The sequence below is a fragment of the Panthera uncia genome, chromosome F1, assembly GCF_023721935.1.
Source record: "Panthera uncia isolate 11264 chromosome F1, Puncia_PCG_1.0, whole genome shotgun sequence".
Classification (NCBI taxonomy): domain Eukaryota; kingdom Metazoa; phylum Chordata; class Mammalia; order Carnivora; family Felidae; genus Panthera; species Panthera uncia.
This window is the reverse complement of record NC_064813.1, coordinates 24,048,582-24,075,958: the sequence shown is the minus strand read 5'-3', so window position 1 is coordinate 24,075,958 and position 27,377 is coordinate 24,048,582. Positions and strand designations below refer to the sequence as shown.

At 38.3% G+C, this 27,377-nt stretch overlaps 1 protein-coding gene and 1 long non-coding RNA gene across 11 annotated transcripts in view; both read left to right on the top strand.

The window, feature by feature from the left end:
- The window catches only part of SMG7 (SMG7 nonsense mediated mRNA decay factor), a 90,350-nt gene that overhangs the window by 279 nt on the left and 62,694 nt on the right, over window positions 1-27,377 (top strand). The gene's annotated exons all lie outside the window — the stretch shown is intronic.
- On the top strand, window positions 5-27,357 carry LOC125925242 (uncharacterized). Its single transcript, XR_007458744.1, has 2 exons — window positions 5-7,125; window positions 7,321-27,357. It is a non-coding gene; the product is annotated as an uncharacterized LOC125925242 (long non-coding RNA).

Here is a 27,377-nt window from a genome sequence, read left to right as displayed (position 1 = left end):
CGGCCCCGTACGTGGGGGGAGCGGGTTGAAGGTTCGGGCAGGGAGCAACAGACACAGAGGTGGTGTGTCGGCGCGGCGGGGGAGTTGCTGTGTCCTCTCCTTCCCCGGCGGGGAGGCGGGGGTTGCGAGGGGATCCTCGGGGATCCGCGGGAGGGGGCGGGGCGGGCACACTCACGAGTGCCTAGCCCCCGCGGGCCGGGCTGAGTTCCAGCGTAGCCAGCTCGTCCCGGTGCCGGGAAGGAGGTTAGGAAAGCGTGAGAATGTGTGTGCGCGCGCGCCCTCGGGGTCGCGGGCTCGCAGGCGAGGCGGGGGCGGGGGGGGCAGCGGCGACCCCGAGTGGAGGTGGGTGTGGAGTCTGATCCTGGTGGCGGGGGTAACGTTGTGTGGTGTGGGATTGGCTGGAGCGTTGCTTGGGGAGAGGACGAGGTGGAAGTCCGCACACCTGGGGTGGTGGTGGAGGGAGTGCGGAGAGGGAGAGAGACCTCTGGAAACCCGAGTTTGTTCTTTATACTCGGGTTGGAAGTACTGAAGAATAATGTCATCTGTAGTTAGTTGGCGGGGTGGGGGTGGGAGCATAAAGAGGGGGAATGGATGAGGAAGTGAGGAAAGAGGGAGGTACTATGGACAGGGTTGGGTTCCCCAGAAGAAACTGAGTTAGAATTAGTGTAGTCAGATGATACCATACTGAGAGTTGTGTACGTTCATTAAGAGTGTTGTAAGGAACTTGTATGTCGGAGGTAGACTGACGCATGGGTACAGAGTGTGTGAGAGTATGTGATGGGTGTCTGGGGTGGTGTGAAGGGAGCGACTGATAAACATTATAGGAAGGGGAAGATAGATACATTGCAACCAAGTACACGCTAGTGAGAGCATATTGAATGGAAAGACACCAGCAGCCAGGAAGGTTCCTTGGAAGCAGAATAGGAGCTTGGACATAGAGGTAAAAGAGGATCAAAATTTTGATGACAGAGAAAAACAAGGTGGTTAGAGTCTGAAATTAATTGGAGAGTTTCTACTTCTTAGAAAAGGGGAAGGAAGACCTTAAAACGGATCCTTTTTGTCCTTTGGGAGCAGAACTAAGAAAGGCAGGCTAATGGGAAGATGTTTAAAAAAATGGTTTCATACCTTGTAGAAGAGGGACTTGGTTGGGATAGAAGTCTGAAATGAGCAGAAAAGTCGCTTTAGCTGTTTAGTGAAAATATTGTTGTGTGATTGGCTTCCTAAACACATATTACAAGAGAAGGTAGGTAGTGATACAGGAAGGTGGCTGTTGTACTTATGAAAGTGGTAATAGTTTCTTTAAGCAGAGTGTGGAAAGGAGAGAATGATGAGATCTTTGAATTGTGGTTGAATGCCTGAGTTTAACAGAGACAGGGTGCGCACAAGTGTGCCCAATGACTGACTTTGGGTAGTTGGAACGATATCTGTAATATTACAGTCCTTTTTCTCCACTATTATCCTTGTATTAACATGTCAGATAAACTTAATAAATATAACTGTGAGAAAGATCTATGGTAGATGTTGTAGACGGATGTGGAAACCATCAGGACAGTACTTAATTTTAAGGAATTTGCAGTTATTATTAATAATAGCATGGAGTAAAATAAGGCAAGTATCATAAAAGATGCCAGTGTCATTAAGAGTTCAAAGGCACGAGATTATTTAAGCAATTGGGGGGAACCAGGAAAACCTTCCTTTGTTCATTTGCTCATTCATACACTCATGATTCATCAGTCATTTTGTTGATCACCTATATGGGAGGTATTGTACCAACTGCTGAGAAAAGAACTCCACCCTCTTCTTACAGAGTTTACAGTTTGTTAGGTTTCAAGGAGAAAATGGAAATGGACCTTAAGTATAAGCAGTATTCTGACAGGTGTGGACTGAGAACAGAATCCAAACGGAAGGAAACTGAGCAGAATACTCAGATAAGGGAGGTTGGGAGCTGGGGAAGGTATTCAGACTAAACAAGAATATAGGGTGATGTAGCTGGAAAAACTTTTAATAGACTTTTTTATAGATTAAGTTTGATCCCTTCCTTTCACAAATGAAGAAAGTATAGATAGCATAATGAAGTCAAATTGTTGAGGACCATATAGCTGGAACGTGGAGGCTCTGTAACTCACATGTAGGTCTTCTGACTCTGTATCAGCCATACTGTGTGACATGTCTGGGTTTATCCATTCTTACCACAAATATGTATTGAGAGCTTACTGTATGCCAGTCACTCCTCTAGGCACTGAGGATACAACGGTGAATGAAAGAGTAAACATAGGAAGGTATATTCTGGTAGAATTAGGCAATCAGTAAACATGAACAGATAACTATGTCAGGTGGTGACAAGAACTAGAAGGAAAAAGCAAGATACGGATATCTTCTTTTATACAGACAGGGTGATCAAGGAGAGCCTATTTAATAAGGTGCCTATATTTGAGAGGGTCTTGAATTGTGATCTGTAGTTAATAGTTAAAATGGATGGATCATGGAGAATCTGAGATGATTTGTTTAGAAGAGCATTCACATGCTCACAGATAGGATTAGGAAGATGAATCTGTGTAGTGTAATAATGGGCAGTTAGGACCAGAAATAAGGCGGTAGAGTAGAAAGGTAAAAGCAGACTGGGAGAGAGGTGATAATTTTAATGGGAAGATCAGATGGTGTTGAGAGGCTTCTCTGTTAATGTGTTTTATATTTTGTAAATTATCATGGTAGGGAAGACTTATCTTTAGGTTGTGAAATCCGTGGTAGACAACTTGAGATGAGTTTAGTTCCTTGAAGAAGGGAGAAAAGAATAAGAAGGAACACTGTTTGAATAACTTATATTTTACCGCTAAAGTTGAATAAGCAAAACTGAACAGGCACCAGTGTTTTCTCAGTCTTGCACGTCTGTTCTAAGTAAATAAAGCAAATCTTAGGGCTAACAGTTGTCTGGGACTTAGAGGGGATAGGGTAATAAAGACTTGGACCAGCCCAAATTTCCCTCTCTTTTCTTCTTCTTCGGATAATCATTCCATTTAAAGTCTGCTGTGAGGCGGTTAGAGACTGTCTTCAGGGAAACATCATGTTCACTTTCTTTTCTTTGCTGGAAACCAAACCTTTTGGTTTTTAGACAACTTGGGGAGGATGTTAGATACTGCTGAACAAGTGTGGTTGGGGGTATGACAGTTATTCTTTGTGACCCTTGACTTTAGGGAGAATTTTGTTGCCTACCTTTCTCAGTGGTATAAGACCATGACTGGGCAATTTTTAAACTGCATAGCTATAGATCTTTCCTCATGGAGATGAAAATTAGCTTTGTATCAGCTAGATTCATTTGTTGGAGTAAATGAGCTGGGGTGTCTGGCATTGAAATGGTGCATTGTTGGTGGCAAACCAGGGAGTAAGATGGCAGTTTCAGAAGAGTGAGATAGGAGGATATGAGGTTAAGAAGCATCAGTAAGACGAAGATAGAGAGTTCAAAATCAAGGGGACTGAATTAGTCTTGAGTTGCAGAAATAGAGCAGAGATGATAGGAAAGAAAACCTATCTTCTGTTTGGGAAAGAAGGTGATGTTGTGAGGAAATTTTTTTTGTTGTTGGAAGAGAAATTTTTTTTTTTAAAGCAGTGTCATTTTTTTTTTTTTTTTAAATAGCAGATTGACAAGATTCCTAAGTGAATAAATTAAGAGTACTTTTCTGCATTTTATAAAAATAAGAACCGGTCTTAAAATAAGGTTCTACAAAGAATATGATTGGAAATTTATTTCTCGAAGAAAAATTCAGTCTTTTCTCTTGATTTATGGCAAAATAGAAAGATCTTAAAGACTTTGACACCTCTGTTGAGTGAAAGAAAATGGAATTTTGAATATTGTCCATCTAATAAGGGTGGAAGAAGGGTAAAGATAATCCATGGATGAGATAGTAGGTGATGTAGATCATGCTTTAAAAGAATAGTATTTTAAAGGATAGAAATACGGAAATTAACATATCAAAATTGGAAATGCAGAGATAGGGAAAGTGTTGAAGTACCAGACAGGGAAGACATCATCAAAGTTGTTTGGGAAGTCGAGAAAGTAGAATAATCATAGCCAGAGGGAATACCAGCCAAACAGGTCAAATCCTATTATAAAAGGTGACATAGGTGATACTGAACAACATCTGCTTCTGTCACTGTACTCCCTCCGCCTCTTCCTTTCCTTCCTTCTCTTCCTTGCCTATTTTTGTCTTTTTTTTTTTTTTTTTTTCTTTCTATGCTGTAGGTTTGCCAGGGAGATCCACTTAAAGTTGATCCCTGGTATTAGACCACTTTACAAGAAACATCTACAAATTGTCTACTTTGTTAGAATTATTTTTTTTTTTTTTTTTTTTTGCATGGTCCTTCTATTAGCAAAGAGGCTGCATTCCCCTGGCACACTTTGCCAGAAACTTTGTTGCCAGAGGTAGAAATAATGTAACAGACACAAGGTGGTTTTCTGAGATAACAGAAAAAGTGTTGTCATTTAAGTACTCATTAAAATTCAGGGGCACCTGCGTGGCTCAGTTGATTGACCTTCGACTCCTGATTTCAGCTCAGGTCATGATCTCATGTTTTGGGAGTTCAAGCCCCACATTGGGCTCTGGGCTGACAGTGTGGAGCCTGCTTGGGATTTTCTCTCCGCCTCTCTCTCAAAATGAATAAATAAAATAAGTTAAAAAATTTTAAGTACTAATTAAAATAATCCAATATGTTAAGATAAAATGTATCACGGTAAATCTTGGGACATAGGGAAATAAAAAAGGTGGAGATACAGGAGCAAGCAGAGCCTTATCCTAGCCTGGGGAGAAGAGCAGGGAAGTTAGTGGGAGCAATTTGGGAGGAATATGTGTACAAAGTAGGTTCTGGAAGATTCTGGTAATTCTGGGCTGGGTATTCACTGTCTCTGGAAGCTTCAAGAAATCCTATAGCACATGCTGATCCTAATTCACATGGTCAACAAGTCTTCCCCTGCCCCAGACCCATTCATGTTTTCCCTGCATGTGATTTAAAATAAAATAGCTCTGGTCCCAGAAAATCAGCCAAATTTACCAGCCAAAAACATGGCTGATTTACCAAACATGGTAAAATGGTTGTAAAAAAATTGCTCTCTCTTGAGGCTTATAACTGTCTTTTTTATTACAATGGTGTTAATGGCATTTTACCTGCTTGAATGTTGAGTGGCTAAATTGTTTTGACAGTTAATTTCTGCTTCCCTTGCGGTTTCAGTTGGATTCAAAATGTATACTTCCTGTCCTAGACTATGTTTCATTGCTTTCTAACAGCTGCTATGTTCTACCTTCATGGAAGACGAAGCAATTGCTGAGTTTTTGTTTTGTTTGTCTTTTAAGATGCTGTTCACTAGTGTAGCAAGTTTCTCTTGAGGCAGTTTTGGGGTGGAGGGTGGTTCAGACTTTAAAAGGGCTGGTTTGTTTTACAGTGGAGAAATATTGTTTGCAGCCTCCAACTACGTGTCTAACCCTGGCTAGCATGGATTAGAGATGAGTGATGTGAATGAGCACCTGAAAATTCAGGTGGGTTTGTTTTCCTGATTGATCTTGTTCAGAGAATAGATTATTAAGCATATGTGTTTTGGATAGTCGATTAGTCATATATCTGTATGTGGGTATTTTGGCAGATGGTCATACGTTGTCATTTAAGTTTTGTAATCAAGCTGCATTTTAGTTGTTGAATTGTTGTGGATAGATTTATCGATGGTCTAGGAGATTGTAACTAAGGGGGGCTAATCAGCAGTTACAGGGATATGCAGGGATGGAGCTTTGGCAAACATGTCCCATGGTAAGTGAGAACTTGTAACCAACTCCTTTCTTGTTAACATGTAAGTGGAGCTCCTTAGGAGGGTTGTTTTCACTGTCCCTTAGACCCATTTTGTAGTCAGTGGGAAGAGTAGATGTTTAAGAAATTGTTTAAGAAAATTTTAGGAGTCTCAAGTAGACTAGACTACTAGTAGACTAGTAACAATTTTTAGTTTTCTTCTTTGCTTCATTTGGAACAGGTTTCCTAACCATGGCACTTCACAGACATTTTGGGTCAGACAATTCTTTGTTGTGGGGATTAGTCCTCTGCATCATAGGTTGTTTCATAGCATACTTGGCCTTTACCCACTGGATCCCAGTATCATTCGCCCCCATTTGTGACAACCGGAAATGTTCCCACACGTTGTCAGATGTTCCCTCTGAGTGCATATTCTCTCCCAGCTGAGAACCACTGATTTAGAAAATACACATAGGAGGGATATATCAAATATGCACAGCATCAATTCATTTTCTTGTTTTCTCCTTCTTCAAGCCATAGATTACTTCTTAGGCTTCCCTGAACTTTTTTCTTTTAGGTGTAATAGGCCAGTTACCATGTTTAAACCATACTTTTAAAAACTTGTACATATTGGGTGCCTGGGTGGCTCAGTTGGTTAAGCATCCGACTTTGCTCACGTCTTGATCTCATGGTTTGTGGGTTCTGGCCCTGCATTGGGCTCATGCTGACAGTGCAGAGCCTGCTTGGGTTTCTCTCTGCCCTTCTCCTCCCTCCCTCTCTCTGCCCCTCTCCGACTCATTCTTTCTTTCTCTCAAAATAAAAACACTTGTACTTACTTTAAATGTATTTTTAAAGTCTTTTATTTTATTGGCAGAGCACAATTATAGGAGCTTTGCCTGTGGGAACTCAAAGATACTGGAAAAAGGCATTTAAGTAACTATAATAGCAGATAAACTGCAAAGTGCTAGGATGGAGAAAGAGGTACTGTGCAATTAAGTATAGGGGAGAACTTTATTCCAGCAGAGGTGGAGGTGGGGTCAGGAAGCTATCTTGGAGATGAGATTTGATCTAGGTTTTGAAAGATGGATGAGACTTTTAAAAGTTGATATTAGGAAAATTGACATTTCAGGCAGGAGGAACATCTCATAGTTTCTTTACTCCAAATAATTTTTAATTATTTATTTATTTATTTTGAGAGAGAGGGTGAGCATGAGTAAAGGAGGGGCAGAGAGAGATGGATAGAAAATCTCAAGCAGGCTCTGCAGGGTCAATGCAGAGCCTGGCATGAGGCTTGATCTCATGAATCATGAGATCGTGACCTGAGCCAAAGTCAGATGCTTAACCGACTGAGCCACCCAGGTGCCCCCCCCCCCAAATTATTTTTAAAGTGTATTTATTTATTTTGAGAGAGAACACACATGCACAAGCAGGGGAGGGGCAGAGGGAGAATTCCAAGCAGGTTTGAGCCTGATGCAGGGCTTGATCTCAAGAGCCTTGAGTTCATGACTTGAGCCAAAATCAGGAGTCAGACGCTTAACCGACTGAGCCACCCAGGCTCCCTTTCTTTCTCACTTAATACTGACAATTTTGTTGCCGTTTTTCTCTGTCTCTCTGTGTCCCTCTCGTACACATCCATCCATCCCTCCCACAAGTAAACATCCAGTTTTTGGCCAAGGTAGATACCCCAGGTCCTGGGAGATAAAGAGAGAATCTGTTGTCAAGTAATTTTACCAGGCCCACAACTATCACATAGTTCATAGATGCTATGATATATACACAGGGGCCCTATGGAAAGTTCTTGGAAGTCTGTTGTTAGCACTGGGATTCTATGATTCTGAATATCTTGCCTTTTATTTTATTTTGTTTTCCTGGTCAACCTTGCCCAATCAGTGGCAAAAAGAAATGGCATAGCCCTATTCCTCTTTTTTTCTCTTCTTTCAACATTTCTTTTCTGCAGATACCACATCCACTCCTGTTACCACATCATCATTATTTAAAATCTGTTTAGTATAAATAATTCTGTTAGATCCTAGGGAGGCACACTGGTATAAGATATCATGTCTACCATTCAGAGAGTTTATAAGCTATTTAATGAAATAAGCATAAGCATAAAATAATACAATAATACAATAATAACAAAGTACAGTTGAGTATAGTAGTTTGGAGCATGGTCTGTGGGGCAGAACTGTTTGGATTCAGATCAACAGCTCTACCACTTACAGACTGCATTACCTTGGACAAGATCCTTAAGCTTTCTGTGCCTCGGGTTCCAGATCTGAAAAATGGTGATAGTAATAGTATTTATCTCATAAAGTTATAAAGATCAAGTGAGTTAACTGGCAAAGTACTTGGTATGGTTCAGGCGCATAGGAAACACTATGTAAGCTTTAGCTGTGGATAACAATGCCTGAAAACTTAATCTGATAATTTTGCATCTCTGCCTTCTGGACATTCCTCATTTTAGAAGTCTTTCTGTCATAGCGAACTCCACTCTCTTAAAGGTAAACTCGTAACCCTTACCCTTCTCTTCTCACCATGTCCTGCGTGTTTCCTCATTTTCGGCATTAGTGCTCCCACTTTGCATCCTCCCATCAGGTTTAAAATCTTGCAGTCATGTTTCAGTTCTCCAGTGTTCCACACATAAACTGCTCTGGGAAATGTTGTCTTCCTGCTGTCTCTTCTTTTTATGTCTGGCACTGTCGACTTTATGCACGTACTGTTGAAATAGTCTTCCAACTGATACCTTGCCTGCAATTCTCGCAGGTAGCGAAAAGAAAGCACTGACTTTGGGTTTTTAAACATTGTCCACTCACATCTCTGAGTCTTGATTTCTTTCTCATTAAAATGGGATACTGATCTCATAAAATTGCTGTCAGTGTTAAAATAATGAAAGTTTATACATGTTTGGCAGATTCTGGTTCTCTTTCACATTCCTCGCCTGTCCCCCCTAATCTATTGCACTGCTTTTATATTAGTATTCCTGCAAAGCATTTGTATGTTGCTTTTCCTTACTTAAGCTCCTTAGTCTGGCATTCTGGGTCTTCCATAAAATGGCCCTCATCTACCTCTGCCAAATGATATCTTGTTATGTTTTCCTAAGAACCAACTATGCTAGCCAGAGTAATCTACTCATTGGCTTCTAAAGATGGTTTATCTATTCCTGCTTTAATCTCTTTTCCTAGGCCATTTTCCCGGTAGAAAGTACCGTCCTGTACTATCTTAACTTAAGCTTCATCTTCTCTGAAGACTTCTGTGTTCTGGTGATTTCTGCATTCTTGAACTTTGTAGTATTTCCTGTCTCTTAGTCATTTGGTATGTATAATTTCTTAAATTTCTAATTATCTCTTTTTTAATAGAAATGAATTATCTTTGCAGCTAGACTATGACAGAGACCATGTCTCAGCATTAAAAAAAATTTTTTTTTCAATATTTATTTTTGAGAGAAAGAGAGTGTGAATGGGAAAGAGGCAGAAAGAGAGAGGAAGACACAGAATCTGAAGCAGGCTTCAGGCTCTGAGTTGTCAGCACAGAGCCTGACATGGGGCTCAAACCCACGACATGTGAGATCATGACCTGAGCTGAAGTCGGATGCTTAACTGACTGAGCCACCCAGGAGCCCCATGTCTCAACATTTTTAAGTACACAGTGTACCATAATGGGTGTTCAATAAGGTTTTCATGCTTTCTTGTTTTTGCCAAACATTTATGGAATACTTACAAATGCCAGTGCTAGGCTCTGAGAATGAAGAACGAATGAACTGGTTTTTGTTCCTTAGGATAATTGTTTCCTGGAGGAGATGGGTGTTACACAGATACTTCAATATAGTGTGGTAAATTCTATGTTAGATGTTTTCAAGGGTGCTAGAGTACACTGAGGAACTTTTATTGCCTGGGGAGTTAAGAGAAAGCTTCCAGAGTTGAATCTCTGAGCTCAGTCTTAAAGGATGAGTAGGATTAATGAGGTGAAGAGAGAAGGGAAGGATATAGCGGGCAGAGGAACAAAATGAGTAAATAAATGCCTGGGAGCAGTATGTTTGAGGAACTCTAAAAAGTTTGGTATTAGGAATGTTTGAGAGTTTGGTTGATGTACATATCGTGATCAGATTAGACTGCCACTCAGGGTATGGTGTAGAAGTTAAAGAGATTTTTATTAACCCTGTCTCATTCAGCTTTTTTGTTTGGGAGTCTAAGGTTCTTTTTTCAACAAATTTGGTCATTAATCTTATGGGAATAATTAGTTAAAAATTAGTTATTTGGAGTTATTCGCAAAAATTAGTTTTTTGGAGTTTTGTAGGAGATGAGAGTTTTAGTGAATATATGTAATTCTGAAAATAACTGGGTTGCTAGGACTTGCTTTCTAGAATCTTCACGTCTTGAATCTAGACATGGAATAGAGGTGGAGGTGAGGGAAGAAAGACTGTTAGGGGGGGAAACAAAACATTAGAGACCATTTTTTGATGATTAACATTTTATTCTCACGGTTTAGGCTGGCATTTTTCTTTCTGTAGTGTCTTAAGTGAGAAGCAGGATTCTAAAATCTATTATATGTAAAAAGCTGCTATATTTAATGTGTTAATATCCTCAGTTTATTTCCTAAAACTCCATGGGTTTACTGAACACATAAGTTGAATGCTTTTTCATTCCCTTCTTTTCCCAGAAGCCTAGTATTTCAGTGCTGTTAGTTGGGATAGAGCGAATTAGAATGTGTTTTATTAGTACTGTCTCTTAGAAAGGTCATGAATCATTGCCTAGTTTTTTATTAGGTGAGATACTGTGCATTGATGAGATATAGGTAGAAAGATAATCAAAGTAAAATGCAATTGGAAGATGATATTCAAAGAAGAAATGAGTTAAAGTGTTTGCTTACTTGGGGCAACTGGGTGGGTCAAGTCAGTTAAGCATCCGGCTTTGGCTCTCAGGTCATGATCTCGCAGTTAGTGAGTTTGAGCCTCACGTGGGGCTCTGCGTGGGGCTCTGCGTGGGGCTCTGCATCGGGCTCTGTGCTGATAGCTTGGAGCCTGGAGCCTACTTTGGGTTCTGGGTCTCCCTCTCTCTTTGCCCCTTCCCTGCTCACACTCACTCTCTCAAAAATATTTAATTAAAAAAAAAAAAAAAAAGGTTTGCTTCCTTGAAAAAAATATTTTTAATGTTTATTTTTGAGAGGGGAGAGGGGAAGAGAGAGAGAGGGAGACAGAAGATCTGAAGCAGACTGTGCCGACAGCAGCAAGCCCATCATGGGGCTTAAACTCATGAATCATGAGATTGTGACTTGAGCCGAAGTCGGACACTCAACTGAGACTCAGACACCCAGGTACCCCTTACTTGACAATTTTTTTATTGCTGGTGGGAAAAAATAAAAAGCATCGTGTTCAGAGAACCACTATAGGATGAATTTGAATATAAAAAGGGCATCTACAAAATTTTGTGCATGTGCATACTTATAGTTTGTGTAAGATATTTTATTTATTTTATTTTTTAATGTTTATTTATTTTGAGAGCACGAGAAAGCACAAGTGGGAGAGGGACAGAGAGAGAGAGAGAGAGAGAGGAGAGAGAGAGAATCCCAAGCAGGTTCTGTGCTCTCAGCACAGAGCCTGATGTAGGGCTCAAACTCAGGAAACTGTGAGATCATGACCTGAGGCGAGATCAAGAGTGGACGCTTAATCACCTGTGCCACCCAGGCACCCCTAGTTTGTGTGAGATATTTTAAAGCAAAATTTTTGTATTTTAATATCTAACTTCTGTAAAATACGTTTTTCTCAAACTCTGCTTATTTTAAATAATTAAAATAATACTATTTGCCTGAAATACTTTTGTTTTTTTGTTTAATATTAATTATTTATTTTGAGAGAGAGGGAGAGAGATGCGGGGGCTCAATCTCATGACCTTAGCCAATACCAAGAGTCAGACGCTCAAGTGACTGAGCCACCCAGGCACCTCTGCTTTGATTTGTTTTTTAATGGAAAAGGGTCAGAACATTTTAAGAAGGAAGCATAACTCAAATGTTAAGGCATACTGGTCATAAATTCTGGTTTATAATAGGAAAGGAAAATAAAATGTGAATAGATTAATTAAAAAAATTTATTGCTTAGGTTGTTTGTAACTCCTACTCAAGGGTCTTTTGGTTTCCTAAGAAAGCGGGGTGGTGTAGGAAGTTGAATGAGCAAGGCCTTTGGATTAAGACTGGCCCAATTTGTGTTTAGATTGTCCTGAGTTCAGATGCCAGCTCTGCTGTGCATGGCAATGTAACCTTGAACCTCTCTAGTTTTAGTTTTCCATTTTGTATTTTCCTTTCTATAAAATGACAATGATAGAATTCTTGGGAGAATTACATGAGAAGATGTGTATATAAAACAACATAGTAAAGAGCCATTTAGGCTCTTTGTGCCTTAAATGGCTATAGAGTGGGTTGAGTGATCTTTTACTCTGAAGTGGGCTACTTTATTCCTCAAGGGTACTGTCTTACATTTTATTAGTCCTTTATACTTCTCAAAATACTTTTATATAATTATCTTCTTAAGCCTTTGTGTACAGTAACTTTGTATAATTCAATTGGCATATTGTAGAGAAGGAAAACAGGACTTATGTTACCTAATTAGTGGCAGAGTTGCAGTTGGCCTAGTCTGCTTCCTCTTTGTCCACTGCACATACTTGGGCAGTGCTCTTAAAAATGAAAAGTTTCCCTTTTGGTATCTGTGTTTGCCATTAATGCTGTCAAATGTTGTATGTAATTTAGATGGCTCACAACTATTGAGTTGCAAATTCATATATTAAAAAGCATATTTCTTAAGTTACTTTAATTTTTTAAAATTTCAAGTGCTAATATAGATGTGATTTTTGCCACTTTTGGCATCCAGAAAAGCAATACATACTTGTTTGAAATAGAACATAACAAACCCCAGAAAATTGTAAGAGTGATCATAATGATCATGCAAGAGAGTGCAAATCAAATCTGGGACAATAGGCATAAATCTGGACTGTTCCAGGCACACAGAAATTTATGGTTTCTCTACCATCCAGGGTTGTGTCACTTTCCAGTTATTTTTTTATGTGGATAGTAACATATTCACATACTTGTATATTTGTACACATGCATATTCTTTAATAACTGAGATTGGGCTATATCATCTGGGTTTGTAATCTGGCTTTTTTTCACTTAACATTTTATTAAAGACATGTTTATAATTATATATTTACAGCATCATTGGAAACATCAGCATACTGTTTTGTATGGAAATACCATAGTTTTCTAAACTGATTTCCTAACTGAAGATTTGTGTTATTTCCAATATTTTATTATTTTAAAAAGTGCTACAGTGAACATCCTTGTACACCCATATCCTTGTGTACACTTATGCCATCCTGAGTGACAGGGTGTGCCCATTTAAAAATACTTTATTAGGTATAGTGGGCAGAATAGCACCCCTAACTCCCTACAATATGTCTACATCCTTATCCCCGGAACCTGTAAATATATTCTGTTACTTGGCAAGGGGGAATTAAGTTGCTAATCAGCTAAGTTTAAAAATGAAGAGATTATCATGGTTTATTTGGTAGGACCAATGTAATCACAAGGATCTTTTAAGTATGGAAGAAGGAGATAGAAAATAGAGATAGCATTCTGCTGGAATGGAAGGGGTCACAAGCCAAGGAATACAGGCAGCTTGAGAACCAGGTAAAGGCAGAATCATAGAGCCTCCAGAAAGCAACACAGCTGTGCTTGATTGACACCTTGGTTTTTAGCTTACTTGGACCCACTTAGGCTTCTGACTTTCAGACCTGTAAGATGTTTTGTGTCATTTTAAACCCACCACATTTGTGGTAATCTGTTACAGCAACAAAAGGGAACTCGTAATACATAGTACATCCTCACCAGTACTGAAGGTCTCATGCATCTCACTTTTTTTTTTTTTAAACAGACTCTTTGATGTATTTATTTGTATTACACAAGGGCAAATCTGTCCAATCTTCTATTGTTTCCAGAGTGTATTCCACTGAACATGAATTCTCTGGGAACTTCATAGGTATTAGGATTCTCAATATTTCCAAGGCAAAATAAATTTAGAAATATTGGGTTACACTGGGTTCTTTATATGGAAAATGGTTATCTCATGGGATTTACTTTATTGATGCGTTACTTTCCTTTTAAAAGTAGCACTGTGAGGGGCGCCAGGGTGGCTCTGTTGGTTAAGTGTCCGATTTCGGCTTAGGTCATGATCTTGCGGTCTGTGAGTTCGAGCCCTGCATCGGGCTCTGCTGACAGCTCAGATCCTGGAGCCTGCTTCAGATTCTGTGTCTTCCTCTCTCTGCCCCTTCCCCACTCATGCTGAGTCTCTCTGTCAAAAATAAATAAAAACTTAAAAAAAAAATAGGTGCTTTTTTTGATAAGAGGGGAGTTACTTTTCTTTGGGTTTAGACCCAGATGTGGACGTAATTTCTTTCTTTTATGTTAATTAGTTTACATCCCCACTTTCCCAAGTGAGGTAAGATGAAAATGAGAGAACAGTTTAGAAGCTAGGAATTGCAGCCGGGCCGAGCCCTGTAAAGTGTGCTTGAAAGGGAGACGGTGTGATACCAAACTAATAAAATACCTTTCAAGTTTTCTGCTCTTCTAGTCGTTACCTCCACTGTTTCTTCACATGTGAAATGATAGTCTTTCCACTATTTGTGGCAACTGGTATGAAGCTACAAGTGATGACAGCACTCAAAACCACGAGTAATTTTCTCTCATTTTTAATGCTAACAGGGAATTGCTTTCTTTTGTGTGAGGATTTACTTGGTTTTGTGTTGTATTTGGGAGATGTTCTGATTTTTGTGGCCATACAAGTATACCCTTTAATATAAATCTTTGTGAAACTTTGATAGGGAGTCTTGAGTTAATATCCTTTATTTTAAATTGTTTTGGTATGTTATTATTTTGTTAAGAATGTTTTTAGGAATCATTTGATCTGTTTATTGTTTGAATGGCTTCTTAATATTTATGCTCTCGACCCTCTGCCACATGGGTCCTCGATGAGCTTTCAGTCACCTGTAACTTGGCAGTGCTAACATAACTTTTTCGCTTTTTTCAGTTCTGACATGGAAGCTTGCGTAGAGTAGCCATGAGGTGTGGTAACTTACGGAGAAAGGCCGCTGGTTTGTGCATTTGACATGATTAATAAGACTAAGCCAACAATTTTATTTTGTGCCAGACACTATTCTAAACATTGTGTATTAACTGGACCCTCACAGTACCCTGTGAGAGGTATACTACTGACTTCATTTTATAGAAGAGCAGAGAAGCAGAATAGTTAGCCCAAGGCTGAGCCAGGAGTCAGGCTCCGGAATCAGTGCTTTAACCATGCATCGTATGGACTATACCTCTATAGTTTTATGTTGTTACTTGCTTAGGATTGTAGGATTTTGTTTTTATTTTATTTTTGTTTTATTTATATATTTATTATTAGGTAATATACGGTAAAACCTTGGTTTGCAAGCATAATTTATTCTGGAAACATGCTTGTAATCCAGAGCACTTTTATATCAAAGCTAATTTCCTCATAAGAAATAATAGAAACTGAGATGATTTGTTCCACAGCCCAAAAATATTCATATAAAAATCATTACAATACTGTAATATAATACAAGATAATAAAGAAAATACAAAATATAAAGAAAAATAAATTAACCTGGACTTAACCTTTGAAAACCTTCATGGCTGGTGTGAGGGAGACAAGAGAGAGGAGGGTCATTGTGTAATGACTTTCACTATCACTAACGGAATTGCTACTATTTGTTGGCTCAGTGTAATCTTTTTCTTTTCATGCAACTTTAACAAGGAACCTATCCAGTGAACCTTTTGCCTCCTTTTGAGGATTTTGCAGAAATGTGACATTGCATTGTTGTTAAACAGATTCATCACTCACACTGCTACAGCCTTATTCAGGTGGTGCTTTTCTACAAAATTTTGCACTGTTTCCCATATTTTACACATCTCCCCAATCTCATTTGAAGTGAGGGATTCCTCTGCCTTTTGCTTCTTCTCTTCTGCAGACGAGATGCAGACGTAGACTTCTTATAAAATCTTGTAATTTTGGCCACTCGTATACCTCATTCATACTTCTTGATGATTTGCTCCTTCCCTCGTAATATCTTCTTACCCCCCTTCTTTTCAACGGGGGGGTTACCCCCCTTTTTCTGCGGGGGGGGGGCATTGTATACGCTCATGGATGTTGACTACAGTGCAGTATTAATAAACTCTTGTCATTTACTGTATTGAATGTAACTGGCAATAAGGCAGCAGAGGAAAGGGTCTCTATCTGCAGGCAGCCTGACCTGGGAAGAAGCAAAGCATTCCTAAGCTTATTCTTGTCTGGAAAAGCAAAGGACTGTCCAGAGGCGCTTCAAAGTGACAAAAAATACGCTCGTGCCAGTGGTGGGCATCTTCCAACGTTCTGAGAAATCAATGATTTCTGCCAAACACCACAGCCTGAGACTAAGCATCTGAACATGAGAGACGATCACCCACAATCCCACAGTGAGCGAACAAGAGAGAGAGAGAGAGAGAGGAACCATTGGCTCATTGTGATCATGTGACATTTGGCATCACGTACTACTTGTATTGCAAGACATAGCTCGTTTATCGTTTATCAAGTTAAAATTTATTAGAAATGGTTGCTCGTCTTGCAAAACACAGAACACGCTACTCGTAATCCAAGGTTTTACTGCATTTGTATAAAACATTTAATATGCACAAGTATATTGTATATGTAGTATATACAATATGAACAGACTTCTCAATCTCAACCTTCCTAGTGCATTTATTTTTTGTAGAGTAATAAGGGAGAGGGCAGGGTAGTTCTGCCAGAAGGGAAGCAGAACGGGGAGACCTTTTATATTTGTAATAGATGAATTTAGACTGCTTTGAACTCTTACTGACTAGTTGGCCTGCTGTTTTCTCATAGCTGTTCTTCTTACAGTCTCTGCCTTCAGTGTTTACTTAAATGCAGTGTATTTCCCAGGACCTTTGGGAATATTGAGAACCAGAGACTGTGGGTAAAAACACTCCTGACCCACCTGGGCTAATAGGACAAGTGCAGAATGACTTTCCAGTGTTTTTGTTTTTTAACGTTTATTCACTTTTTTGAGAGAGACAGAGTGTGAGCAGGGTGGGGGCAGAGAGAAGGAGGCACAGAATCCAAAGCAGGCTCCAAGCTCCAAGCTGTCAGCACAGAGCCCAACATGGGGCTCAAACTCAGGAACCGTGAGATTATGACCTGAGCCAAAGTCGGACGCTCAACCAGCTGAGCCACCCAGGCACCCCAATGACTTGCCAGTGTTGTAACGTAAGTACAGAAGATTGGGATTTCCTTTTCCTTATTGTCTTGGTTGATTTATTACACAGAAGTGTTCAGGTGTCAGCTTCTGACACTAAGGAACATGATTTTACATGTATGAAATTCAAATCTTAAATAATAAGTTGCTTCAAAAGGAAAATTCAGTGTGACTTTTTAAAAGTAACAAATTACTAAAGCTTACATATGTGGCCTGACATCTTTGAATTTACCATTTTCCTGCTTAAACACGTAGTCAGCTGAGACTGAAAGAGTAAGACTGTGTTTTTAACTCTAGAAAAGGGACAACCTTCCTCTACTTATCTCACAGGCTTAACTTTTTTCATGTGACTTCACATTGTCCTTGAAAAGTTCCTTCTTCCAGAAAGTCTTTCTTTGAATCATCTTAGATTTTGTCAGGTGAATGAGCAGATGTTTCTCTTTATTCTCGGTACTCTTTCATTGGTTACATCACTTTGTGTCTGTTCACTGTTTTGTTCCATGTTAGCCTTGGAAGGGAGGCCTTTCTCGATTATCTTGGTACAACTTAGAGCAATACTGACAATCAGTAAATGTTGACCAGTAGTGTGTGAGCTCATACTGCAAACATTTTGAAATGTATTAATTTCTCAGAATGGCTGATATTTGTTTTCAAGAGATGCTCAAGTCTGAATCATTAGTATCATTCTCCATTGTGATATAAACAAAACTAAGCATACTTAGACAATGAAAAGAAGCAAAAACTTTGTCATTGTCTTTTTAAGAAATGCTAATAGATTATATAGGTTTAAAGATGGGAGACTTAGGGGAATATATCAGTTATGTGAGCAAGAGAAACAACCTGGCTCATTTAAGCATGAAAGAGTTAGAGACGTAGGTTCAACAGCTGCTGTGACACGTTACCACGAACTTGGTGATTTAAAACAACACAAATTATTATCTTACAGTTCTAGAGATCAGAAGTTTGAAATGGGCTCCACTAGGCTAAAATCTAGGTGTCTTTCCTTCTGGAGGTTATAGAGGAAAATCCATTTCCTTGCCTTTTCTAGGTTTTGAGGCTGCTCACATTCTTTGGCTCATGGCCCCCTTCCATCTTCAAAACCAGTAATCCTATCACTGTACCCTTTGCTTCCTTTATCGCATCACTTCTGACCCTCCTGCTGCTTCTTTTACTTGTAAGAATCCTTGTGATTATACTGGACGTAACCAGTTAATCCAGAATAATCTCTTCTCAAAACCCTTAATCACCTCTGACTTACGTAAGTCCCTTGTACAATAATGTAAGGGAACATATTCACAGGTTGTGGGGATTAGGATATGGGCATTTTGGAGAGGCCACAGTTGTTGTATAGCCTGGAGTATACAACCTTAAATTCAGCCTGTGAAGACACTCCTGTGCAGGACTTTGTCTCCATAACTTCTGTCCCTGACCCATGCCTGACATGCTGGACCACTCATACTGGGATTTTCATTTCCATTTCATTCTCTCACCTGCTTATCAGAAATTGCTGTCAGATATACCTTTGCCTTTTGAATGGTGACATGGAGGAAGGTAGGCAGGTTTTGAGGTTTTCCTCTTTCACTCCAGTAGGTTAATCAATAATGTATTGATAAATGCCTGTGCTGTCCAGAATGGTAGCTACTAGGAAAATGTAGCTGTTTAAATTAATTTTATTTAAATGAGTCATAGTAACCACATGTCAAATGTTCATGTAGTTAGTGGCTACTGAATTAGACAGCCCACGTCTATCCCGGTGGTGTTGCATGTTTATTGTTTTGAGAGTCAGTCAGGAAAAATGAAATGTTTAATAAGCTCTTTTTTAAAATACCCCTGATATGGTTTTCCTTTTCATATAATGCTTTATCTGAGTTCATAGCATCCATTCATTCACATGTATTATATGTTCACTGATAAAGCAAACTTTGCAAAATACGCATAATTAACTCTAACTATAGTTAGAAACTCTATAGTTTCATATAGGAAATTGAAGCCCAGAGAGACCAAAAGGTCAAGCAGCAGAATTAGAAGGGGCTTGTATTACTTAATTCTACTCAATGCAATTTAAAGTGCCTCAGGTGCTGAGTAGGATACTAAAAAGGCTAGCTGTTCTGCCCTGGTCTGGGCCTTATTCTCTGGTTCTTGTTGAATTTCTCAACTTGGGCTGGGCAAGGGAGGGCAAATGGAACAATGTGGAAAAGGGGCCTCACACTCCTAGGAATGGATCTAGCTTTTCCCAGGGAGTCTTCCTGAGACTGATCCCCAGTCAGTTTCAGGATGTAATGCCGCTAGATGATACACGGGTTTGCTTTTTGTCTCCTCCCACAATCCCTAATCCATAAATTCCTTGATAGCAGGAACCTTATGTACTTCATTGCTATATCCCAGGTCCTAGAACAGTGTCTAAGTAGGTCTGAAATATTAAGAAATTAATAGTACGAATTCTGTTCTACAGCTGCTTCTATGAGTAAGCAAAGTGGTCCATCTGGAGGATTTTTTTCCTAGCTAAAATCTTAATAGTTTCAGGAGTTAAAAGTCTTTTGTAATTTCTCTTTCATATTGCTAAAATAATTGATCCTTTCATGAGTGGTTTGTACCTGCATGGCCCAGTATAGTAACTACTGGCCACCTATGGTTATTGAGCATTTGAAATGTGGCTGGTGTGACTGAGGAACTATATTGTAATTAAGTTTATTTAATTAATTTAAGTTTTAAGAATTTATACTTGATTGAGTTGTCAGAACAATTTGAGTATGTAAATCTACCTTTCAACAATAAATTTTATGAATTTAAATACTGATCAAATATTTCTGATAAAGAATTAGCTACTTAGTTGACAGATGCTTTAATTGTAAAATATCGACAACATTTTGACAACTTAGCATGAAAAGAATTTGAAATCTTTAATAATTTTTATATTGACTACATGTTGAAATGCTAATGTTTTGGGTATGTTAGGTTAAACAAAATACATTATTTTCTTCTTTTTCTTTTTACTTATTTTTTTAAGTAAAAAGAAATAGGTTACATATGGTAAATATGTGACTCACATTATATTTCCTTCTATTGGCCAGTAGTAGTATAGACCATAAGGAGCTTCCATCAAAGGATTTTTACTGTTAAAAAATTTCATGTGTGAAATCATGTTTGTAACCTTGAGGTTTTTACTTAATATGTACTTTAAAAATACACAAATAGGGGCACCGGGGTGGCTCATTCGGTTGGACATCCAGCCTCTGCTCAGGCCATGATCTTGTGGTTCGTGAGTTCAAGCCCTGCACTGAGCTCTCTGCTGTCAGCGTGAAGCCTGCTCCCGATCCTCTGTCCCCCTCTCAATGCAACTTAAGCACTCTGCCCCACTTGAGCTCTCTCAAAAATAATATTAATTAAAAAAAATAAAAGTACACAAATAATATCTTAGTTAACTACATTCATTCAACATATTTATTCAGGGAAGACTAGATAATAAAGCACTCTTCCAGGCAGTTTTGGGGTTATAGTATGAGTAACACTTTCAGAGATTAATTGAAGAAATAACAAGTTAGGATGTAGTATGCATGATTAAGAGGTACAAATCAGAGGGTTGACTTCACAAAAATGTCTTAGAACGTTTTATGAAGGGTATATCATCTCCCGAAAATAGGAAGACTTTTGTTAGGAACTGAAGAAGGATATTCCAGGTAGAGAAAATACAGTGTTTATTACTAAAATAAATAAACAAACAAACACAAGAAGAGTCAGAAGCATCGGGAGCATAGTTCATGAAGGGGTAAGAGACAAGGTCAGAATCTAAATAGGGGCATACTGACTGGCGGTGTACTTAGTTTGAGCTTTGTGGTTAAATGGAAATTGATTTAGTGTTTTCAGTCTGGAAATTGATGTGTTTGAAATTGTTTAGTATCATATATTTGGGAACTCTATGCAAGTAAAGTCATGGAAACCATTTGAGGAAACTGCCAAAATTCATGTAGGAGATAATGAAAGTTTGAATCAGGATACTGAGAAATACTTAGGAGAGAATACATGGTTGTAACCAATGGGGCATTAGTAACTGATTACATATGAAGGGGGAGAGGGAAGGTCATTGATGATATTGAAGTTGGTTGTGGCGAAATGGTAGCACTTTTCATGGAAATAGGTAATAGAAGTATGGGTGTTGAAGGGAGGGAGTATTTAATGAATATCCATACAGAGATGCCAAATAGGCAATTGGAATGTAGACATACCATGAGCTGAGTTGGAAATAATTGATTTTGTAGTTGTCTTCAATAAGGTGACACTTGAATCCACAAGCTGGGAAGGAATGATAGAGCTGTATGGGTATCAGGGTGAGATCCTTAGGGAAGAGGTCCCAGATGGTAACAGGGTCAAGTTCCATTTTTTTTTTTTTTTTTTTCTTCCCCATCCTTCCACCCACCTCCCCTCTGGTAACCATCAATTTGTTCTCTATAGATAAGAGTCTGTTTTTTGGTCTCTCTCCTTCTCTCTCTCTCTTTTAAGTAGGGTTCACACCCAGGGCAGAGCCCAACGCAGGTCTTGAATGACCATGAGATGAAGACCTGACCTGTGAGGGGCGCCTGGGTGTCTCAGTTGGTTAAGCATCTGGCTCTTGATCTCAGCTCTGGTCATGATCTCATCATGGTTTGTGGGTTTGAGCCCTGCGTTGGGCTCTGTGCCAATGGCTTGGAGCTTGCTTGGGATTCTCTCTCCCTTTTTCTGTCCCTCCCCCACCTCTTTCTCTCCCTCCCCCACCTCTTTCTCTCCCTCCCCCTCCCTCTCTTTCTCAAAATAAATAAATAAACCTTAGAAAAAAAAAAGACCTGAGTTGAGATCAAGAGTTGGACTGTTAATCAACTGAGCCACCCAGGCGTCTCCCTTTTTTTTCCTTTGGTTTGTCTCATTTTTTCATTTGTTTTGTTTCTCCTCCTCCTCCTCCTTCTTGTTATTTATTTTGAGAGAGAGAGAGCAAGCGCCTGCAAACAGCGTAGGGGCAGAGAGAGATGGAAAGAGAATCCCAAGCAGGTTCTGCACTATCAGTGCAGAGCCTGATGCTGGACTTCAACCCATGAACTGTAAGATCACACCACCTTTTGTTTTTCTTAAATTCCACATAAGAATGGAATCACTTGATACTTGTTTTTCTCTGACTGACGTATTTCATTTAGCAGTATATTCTCTAGATCCATCCATGTTTCATTCTTTTTTATGGCTGAGTATTCCATCATATAGTTTGTATGTATACGTAATATATATGTTACATCTTCCTTCTCCATTCATCTATCATGGCTACTTGGGCTGTTTCCATAATTTGCCTATTGTAAATAAAGCTTCAGTAAACATAGGGGTGTATATATCTTTTTGATTTAGTGTTTAAATATTTTTTGGGTAAATATTTTATGGTAATTCTATTTTTAATTTTTTGAGGAACATCCATACTGTCTTCTAGCAGCTGCACCAGTTTACATTCCCACCAACAGTGCATGAGAGTTCCTTTTTCTCCACATACTCATCAATACTTACTGTTTCTTGTGTTTTTGATTTTAGCCATTCTGACAGTGTGAGGTGATATCTCATGCTTTTGATTTGCATTTCCCTGATGATTAGGTGTTTCATTCTTAATGACTTTGCCACTCTATATAGGTGGAAGCAGAAAAAAGAAGCAAGAAATGACAAGGGGTTGTTCTAATGCAGTAGTTCTCAAAGTGTCGTCCTCAGACCAACAGCATCAGCATCACCAGGGAACTTATTAGAAATACAAATTCTGTGTCCCATCTCAGACCTGCTGAATCAGAAACTGTGGGGCTTAAGTTTAGGTATTATTTTCAAAAGCATTCAGAGATTCTGATGTAGGCTGAAGTTTGAAAAAATGCAGATGCACTATAGTATTGAGTACTATTCAAGGAAGTATGAGGACTTAGAAAAAGCTCTTAATTGGGGCGCTTACTGTTAACTTGTGAGAAAGTTTGTAATATTAAATTGCCACCAATACTGTTCACGCTATTTAGTCATTTTTATGAATATAGAGTGTGCATTTTATGTAATGTGTAGGTAATGTATTTTAATCAGATTATGATCATAAGGTGTATGCTGTTTTAAATCACATTACTGGAGGTAATCGAAATAAAATGCACTCATTTTAAGTGTACAGTTAATGAAGTTTTATGAGCATATATCCTCTAACCACTGCTCTAATCAAGATATAGAACATTTCCAAATCCCCCCAAAATTCTCTCAGACTCCTTTGCAGTCTGTCCTTACCCTTTTTGTCCCTCTGTGCCTCAGGCAATCCTTGTTCTGATTTGTATCACTATAAATTAATTTTGCTTGTTCTAGGACTTAATAAGTGGAATAATACAGTATGTACTATTTGTGTCTGAAATCTTTTGCTTGACATAATATTTTTTAAATCAGTCCACTTTGTTGCATGCATCACTAGTTGTGTTCTGGTTGCTGCTGAGTAATATTCCATTGTGTGGTTATACTACAGTTTTTTATCCCTTCACCTTTTGATGAACCTTTGGGTTTTTGGGTTTTTTTGCTACTGTGACTAAAGCTTCTAGAAACATTTTGTGAAAGTCTTTTTGTGGACATTTTTCATTTCTTTTGGTAAATACCTAGGAGTGGAATCATTGTGTCATATAGTGAGGACACATGTAACTTTCCAAGAAATTACCAAACTTTTTCCCAATGCAGTTAACGTTTTATACGTCCACTAGCACTGTAGACGAGTTCGAGTTCTTCCACATCCTCAACTACAACACTTGGTTTTGGTAGTCCTTTGGTTTTTATCATTCCACTGAGTACGAATTGGTACTTTATTGTAGATACACATTTCCCAGATGACTGAAGATGTTGAGCTGCCTTTCCTGTGCTTACGGGCCATTTATGTATCTCCTTGTATAGCGTCTAGATCATTAGCCCATTTTAAAAATTGGATTGCTATATTATTGAGTTCTCTTTATATTTCTTGAATGTAAATCCTTTGTACACACATACAGACACACACACACTCACACACACACACACACACACACACACACACACACACACTCACACACCCGAGTCTGGCTTGCCTTTTCACTTAATGATTTTGAGGAACAGAAATTTTAAATTTTAATGAATTTAATTTATCAGTTTACTTTTTGTTTATTGAATCTTGCCTTTATTGAACTCTTTTTTTGCTCTGGGGCAGTGAAGATTTTCTCCTAGAAATTTATAGACTTAGGTCTATGATTTTGAGTTATTTTTGTGTATCTTGTGATGTATTTTTTAAGGTTAATTTTTTCCAGTTTTTAAATTTTTACCCAGTTATTCCAGCACTATCATTGAAAACATCATTTTCCCCCCATTTCATTGCCTTGACACTTTTGTTAAAAATCGTTTGGCTATCCACACAGATACATTCATATGCATGTACCTACATACATGAGTACATGAGTTTGTTTCTGTACTCTGTTCCATTGATTTATGTATCTCTTCTTATACCATTACTATACTGTTTATATTATCACAGCTCTAAAGTAAATTTTGAAATTGGGTGGTGTAAGTTCTCCCAACTTTATTCTTTTTGAATACATTGTTTGGGTTATTCTAGATTCTTCATTTCCAGATAAATTTTAAAGCCAGTCTGTCAGTTTCTACCAAAACGGCCTGCTAGGGTTTTGACTGGAATTGTTTGTAACTGTAGATAAGTTTGGGGAGAATTATATTGATCTTTTTAAAGTTAGCTTTTACTTGTTTTCTGTTTTTGTTTTTACTTTTCATTATTTTCTTCTACTTAATTTTGGTTGAATATACTCTTTTACAGTTTAAGATAGACCTTAGATTAATGCTTTTAGACCTTTTTTTTATTTTAATGTAAGCATCTAAAGCCATAAAAAGCTTTCTGAGCACTGCCTTCATTCCATCCTATACATCATGTGTTTCCATTTTCGTTCAGTTTTAAATATTTTCCAATTTCCTTTGTGATTTCTTCTTTGCCCCACGATTATTAAGAAACGTAATATTGGGGTGCCTGGGTGGCTCAGTCGGTTGAGCATCCAACTTCGGCTCAGGTCATGATCTCACGGTTCATGAGTTTGAGCCCCGCATAGGGCTCTGTGCTAACAGCTCGGAGTCTGGAGCCTGCTTCTAATTCTGTGTGTGTCTCTCTGCTCTCCCCCGACTGGTACTCTGTCTCTGTGTCTCTCAAAAGTAAATAAACATTAAAAATTTTTTTTTAAATGTATTATTTAATTTCCAAACTTGAGGATTTTTCCAGCTCTCTTTCTATATTGACTTACAGTTATGTGATTCTAATTTTTGAAGACTTATTTTGGAGTTCGCATATGGTCCATCTTGGTGAATGTTCCATGTGCACTTGAAAGAACATGTATTCTTCTGTTGGGTAGAATGTTTCATAAATGCCAATTAGATCTGTTTAGTTGATAGTATTGGTTTCATTTTACTAGTTTTCTGCCTATTTGTTCTATCAGTTACTGAGAGAAGTTTTGAAAGCTCCAAATAATTGTAGATTTATCTATTTTTCTTTATTTCTGTTTCTATTTTATCTCTTTTGTTGGTTTATTAGGTATCCTCCCCCTTTTGTGTTGCATTGGGATTTACGTTATGATTTTTTATATTGTACTACTTTATATTTAATGTAAAATTTTAAGCAGTATAATTTCATTTTCCTTTCCTTTTGTTTATACTGTTAATGTCAAACACTTTCTGTGTTTTATTTTGTTGTGAAGTTTACTTTTTTAGTAATCTCTACACCCGATGTGGGACTCAAACTCATGACCCCAAGATCAAGAGTTGCATGTTCTGAACCAGCTAAGTGCCATCCCCCTCCTTTTTTTCCCCTTTATTTGTTTTAAACCCTAGACCACATGTTATTTTTGTTTAAAGGTTAGTCAACCTTTAAGGAAATTTAAAAACAAGGAGAAAAAATTTATTTTGTATTTACTTAAATTTTTTTCTTTTCTGGCATTCCTCATCTCTTTGTGTAGTTCCAGTTTTCTGTGTATTACCTTTGTCTTTTTTTTCCAGCTTCAGGAACTTCCTTTTTAATATTCCTTACAGAATTGATTTGCCGACATCAAGTTTCCTCGGCTTTTGTGTTTGTGAAAATGACATCATTTCACCTTTAGTTTCAAAGGATATTTGTGCTAGATAGGTAGTTACAGGTTTGACAGGCCTTCTCCACCCCCCCTCCCCAATATTTTGAAGATGTTATTCTATTATCTTCTGGCTTACATTTTTTTCTGATAAGAATTTGGGCATTATTCTTATCCTTATTCCTCCTTAAATGATGTATTTTTTTCTCTGCCTGCTCTGAAAATTTTCTCTTTATCATTGAATTTCAGCCATTTGATTACAGTGCTTTTGTATGGTCTTCTTTTGTGTTTAAATGCTTAAGGTTTGTTGAGCTTCTTAGATCTGTGGGTTTATAACTTCAATCAAATTTGAAAAATATTCTGTCATTTCTTCAAATATTTTTTATATAATTTATATGAGCCAGATTTGATATAAACTCTTAATTTCTTGGGGTCTGTTGTCCAGTGAACTGATTTTGTTAATATATTATCAAGTTGTAGGGGCGCCTGGGTGGCTCAGTTGGTTGGGTGGCTGACTTCGGCTCAGGTCATGATCTCACGGTCCATGAGTTGAAGCCCCGCGTCAGGCTCTGTGCTGACAGCTCAGAGCCCGGAGGCTGTTTCAGATTCTGTGTCTCCCTCTCTCTCTCTCTGACCCTCCCCCGTTCATGCTCTGTCTCTCTCTGTCTCAAAAATAAATAAACGTTAAAAAAAAAAATATATATATATATATATATTATCAAGTTGTAAATGTTACTGTACATTTAGCAACTTGTTTAGCAAAGAACTTAAGAACTGGATTTTGAGTAATGTAGGAATAATAGAGAGGCCAGGACATATCCTTGATTTTTATATTTTAGAAGAGCAGGATAGGAGAGTATAATAAAATTTGTTTGATCTTACTTTATGTTTGATATTATCTAAATTGTATGGACCGAAGATTTGTCCATGAAGTTGTCCCCTCCCCTTCTTTTTCAATCATATATTCAGAAACTTGTTCTATGAGTAACTTTGGCCCTAAGCATAAGGAATATTGTTAGCAGTGATGACTTAGGCTCACTCCCAGGAACATTCTCCGGTTGCCACTGAAGTCTGTGTGCATTCATTTCTCGTGTATAATTCATGCAAGAAAATATAGTAAACCTGTGTTATCTGGAAGTTGTCTTACTGATCAGAATTCTCTAAAAATTGAGGTTTTTATTTTTCTATGATGAAAAAGAGAGAG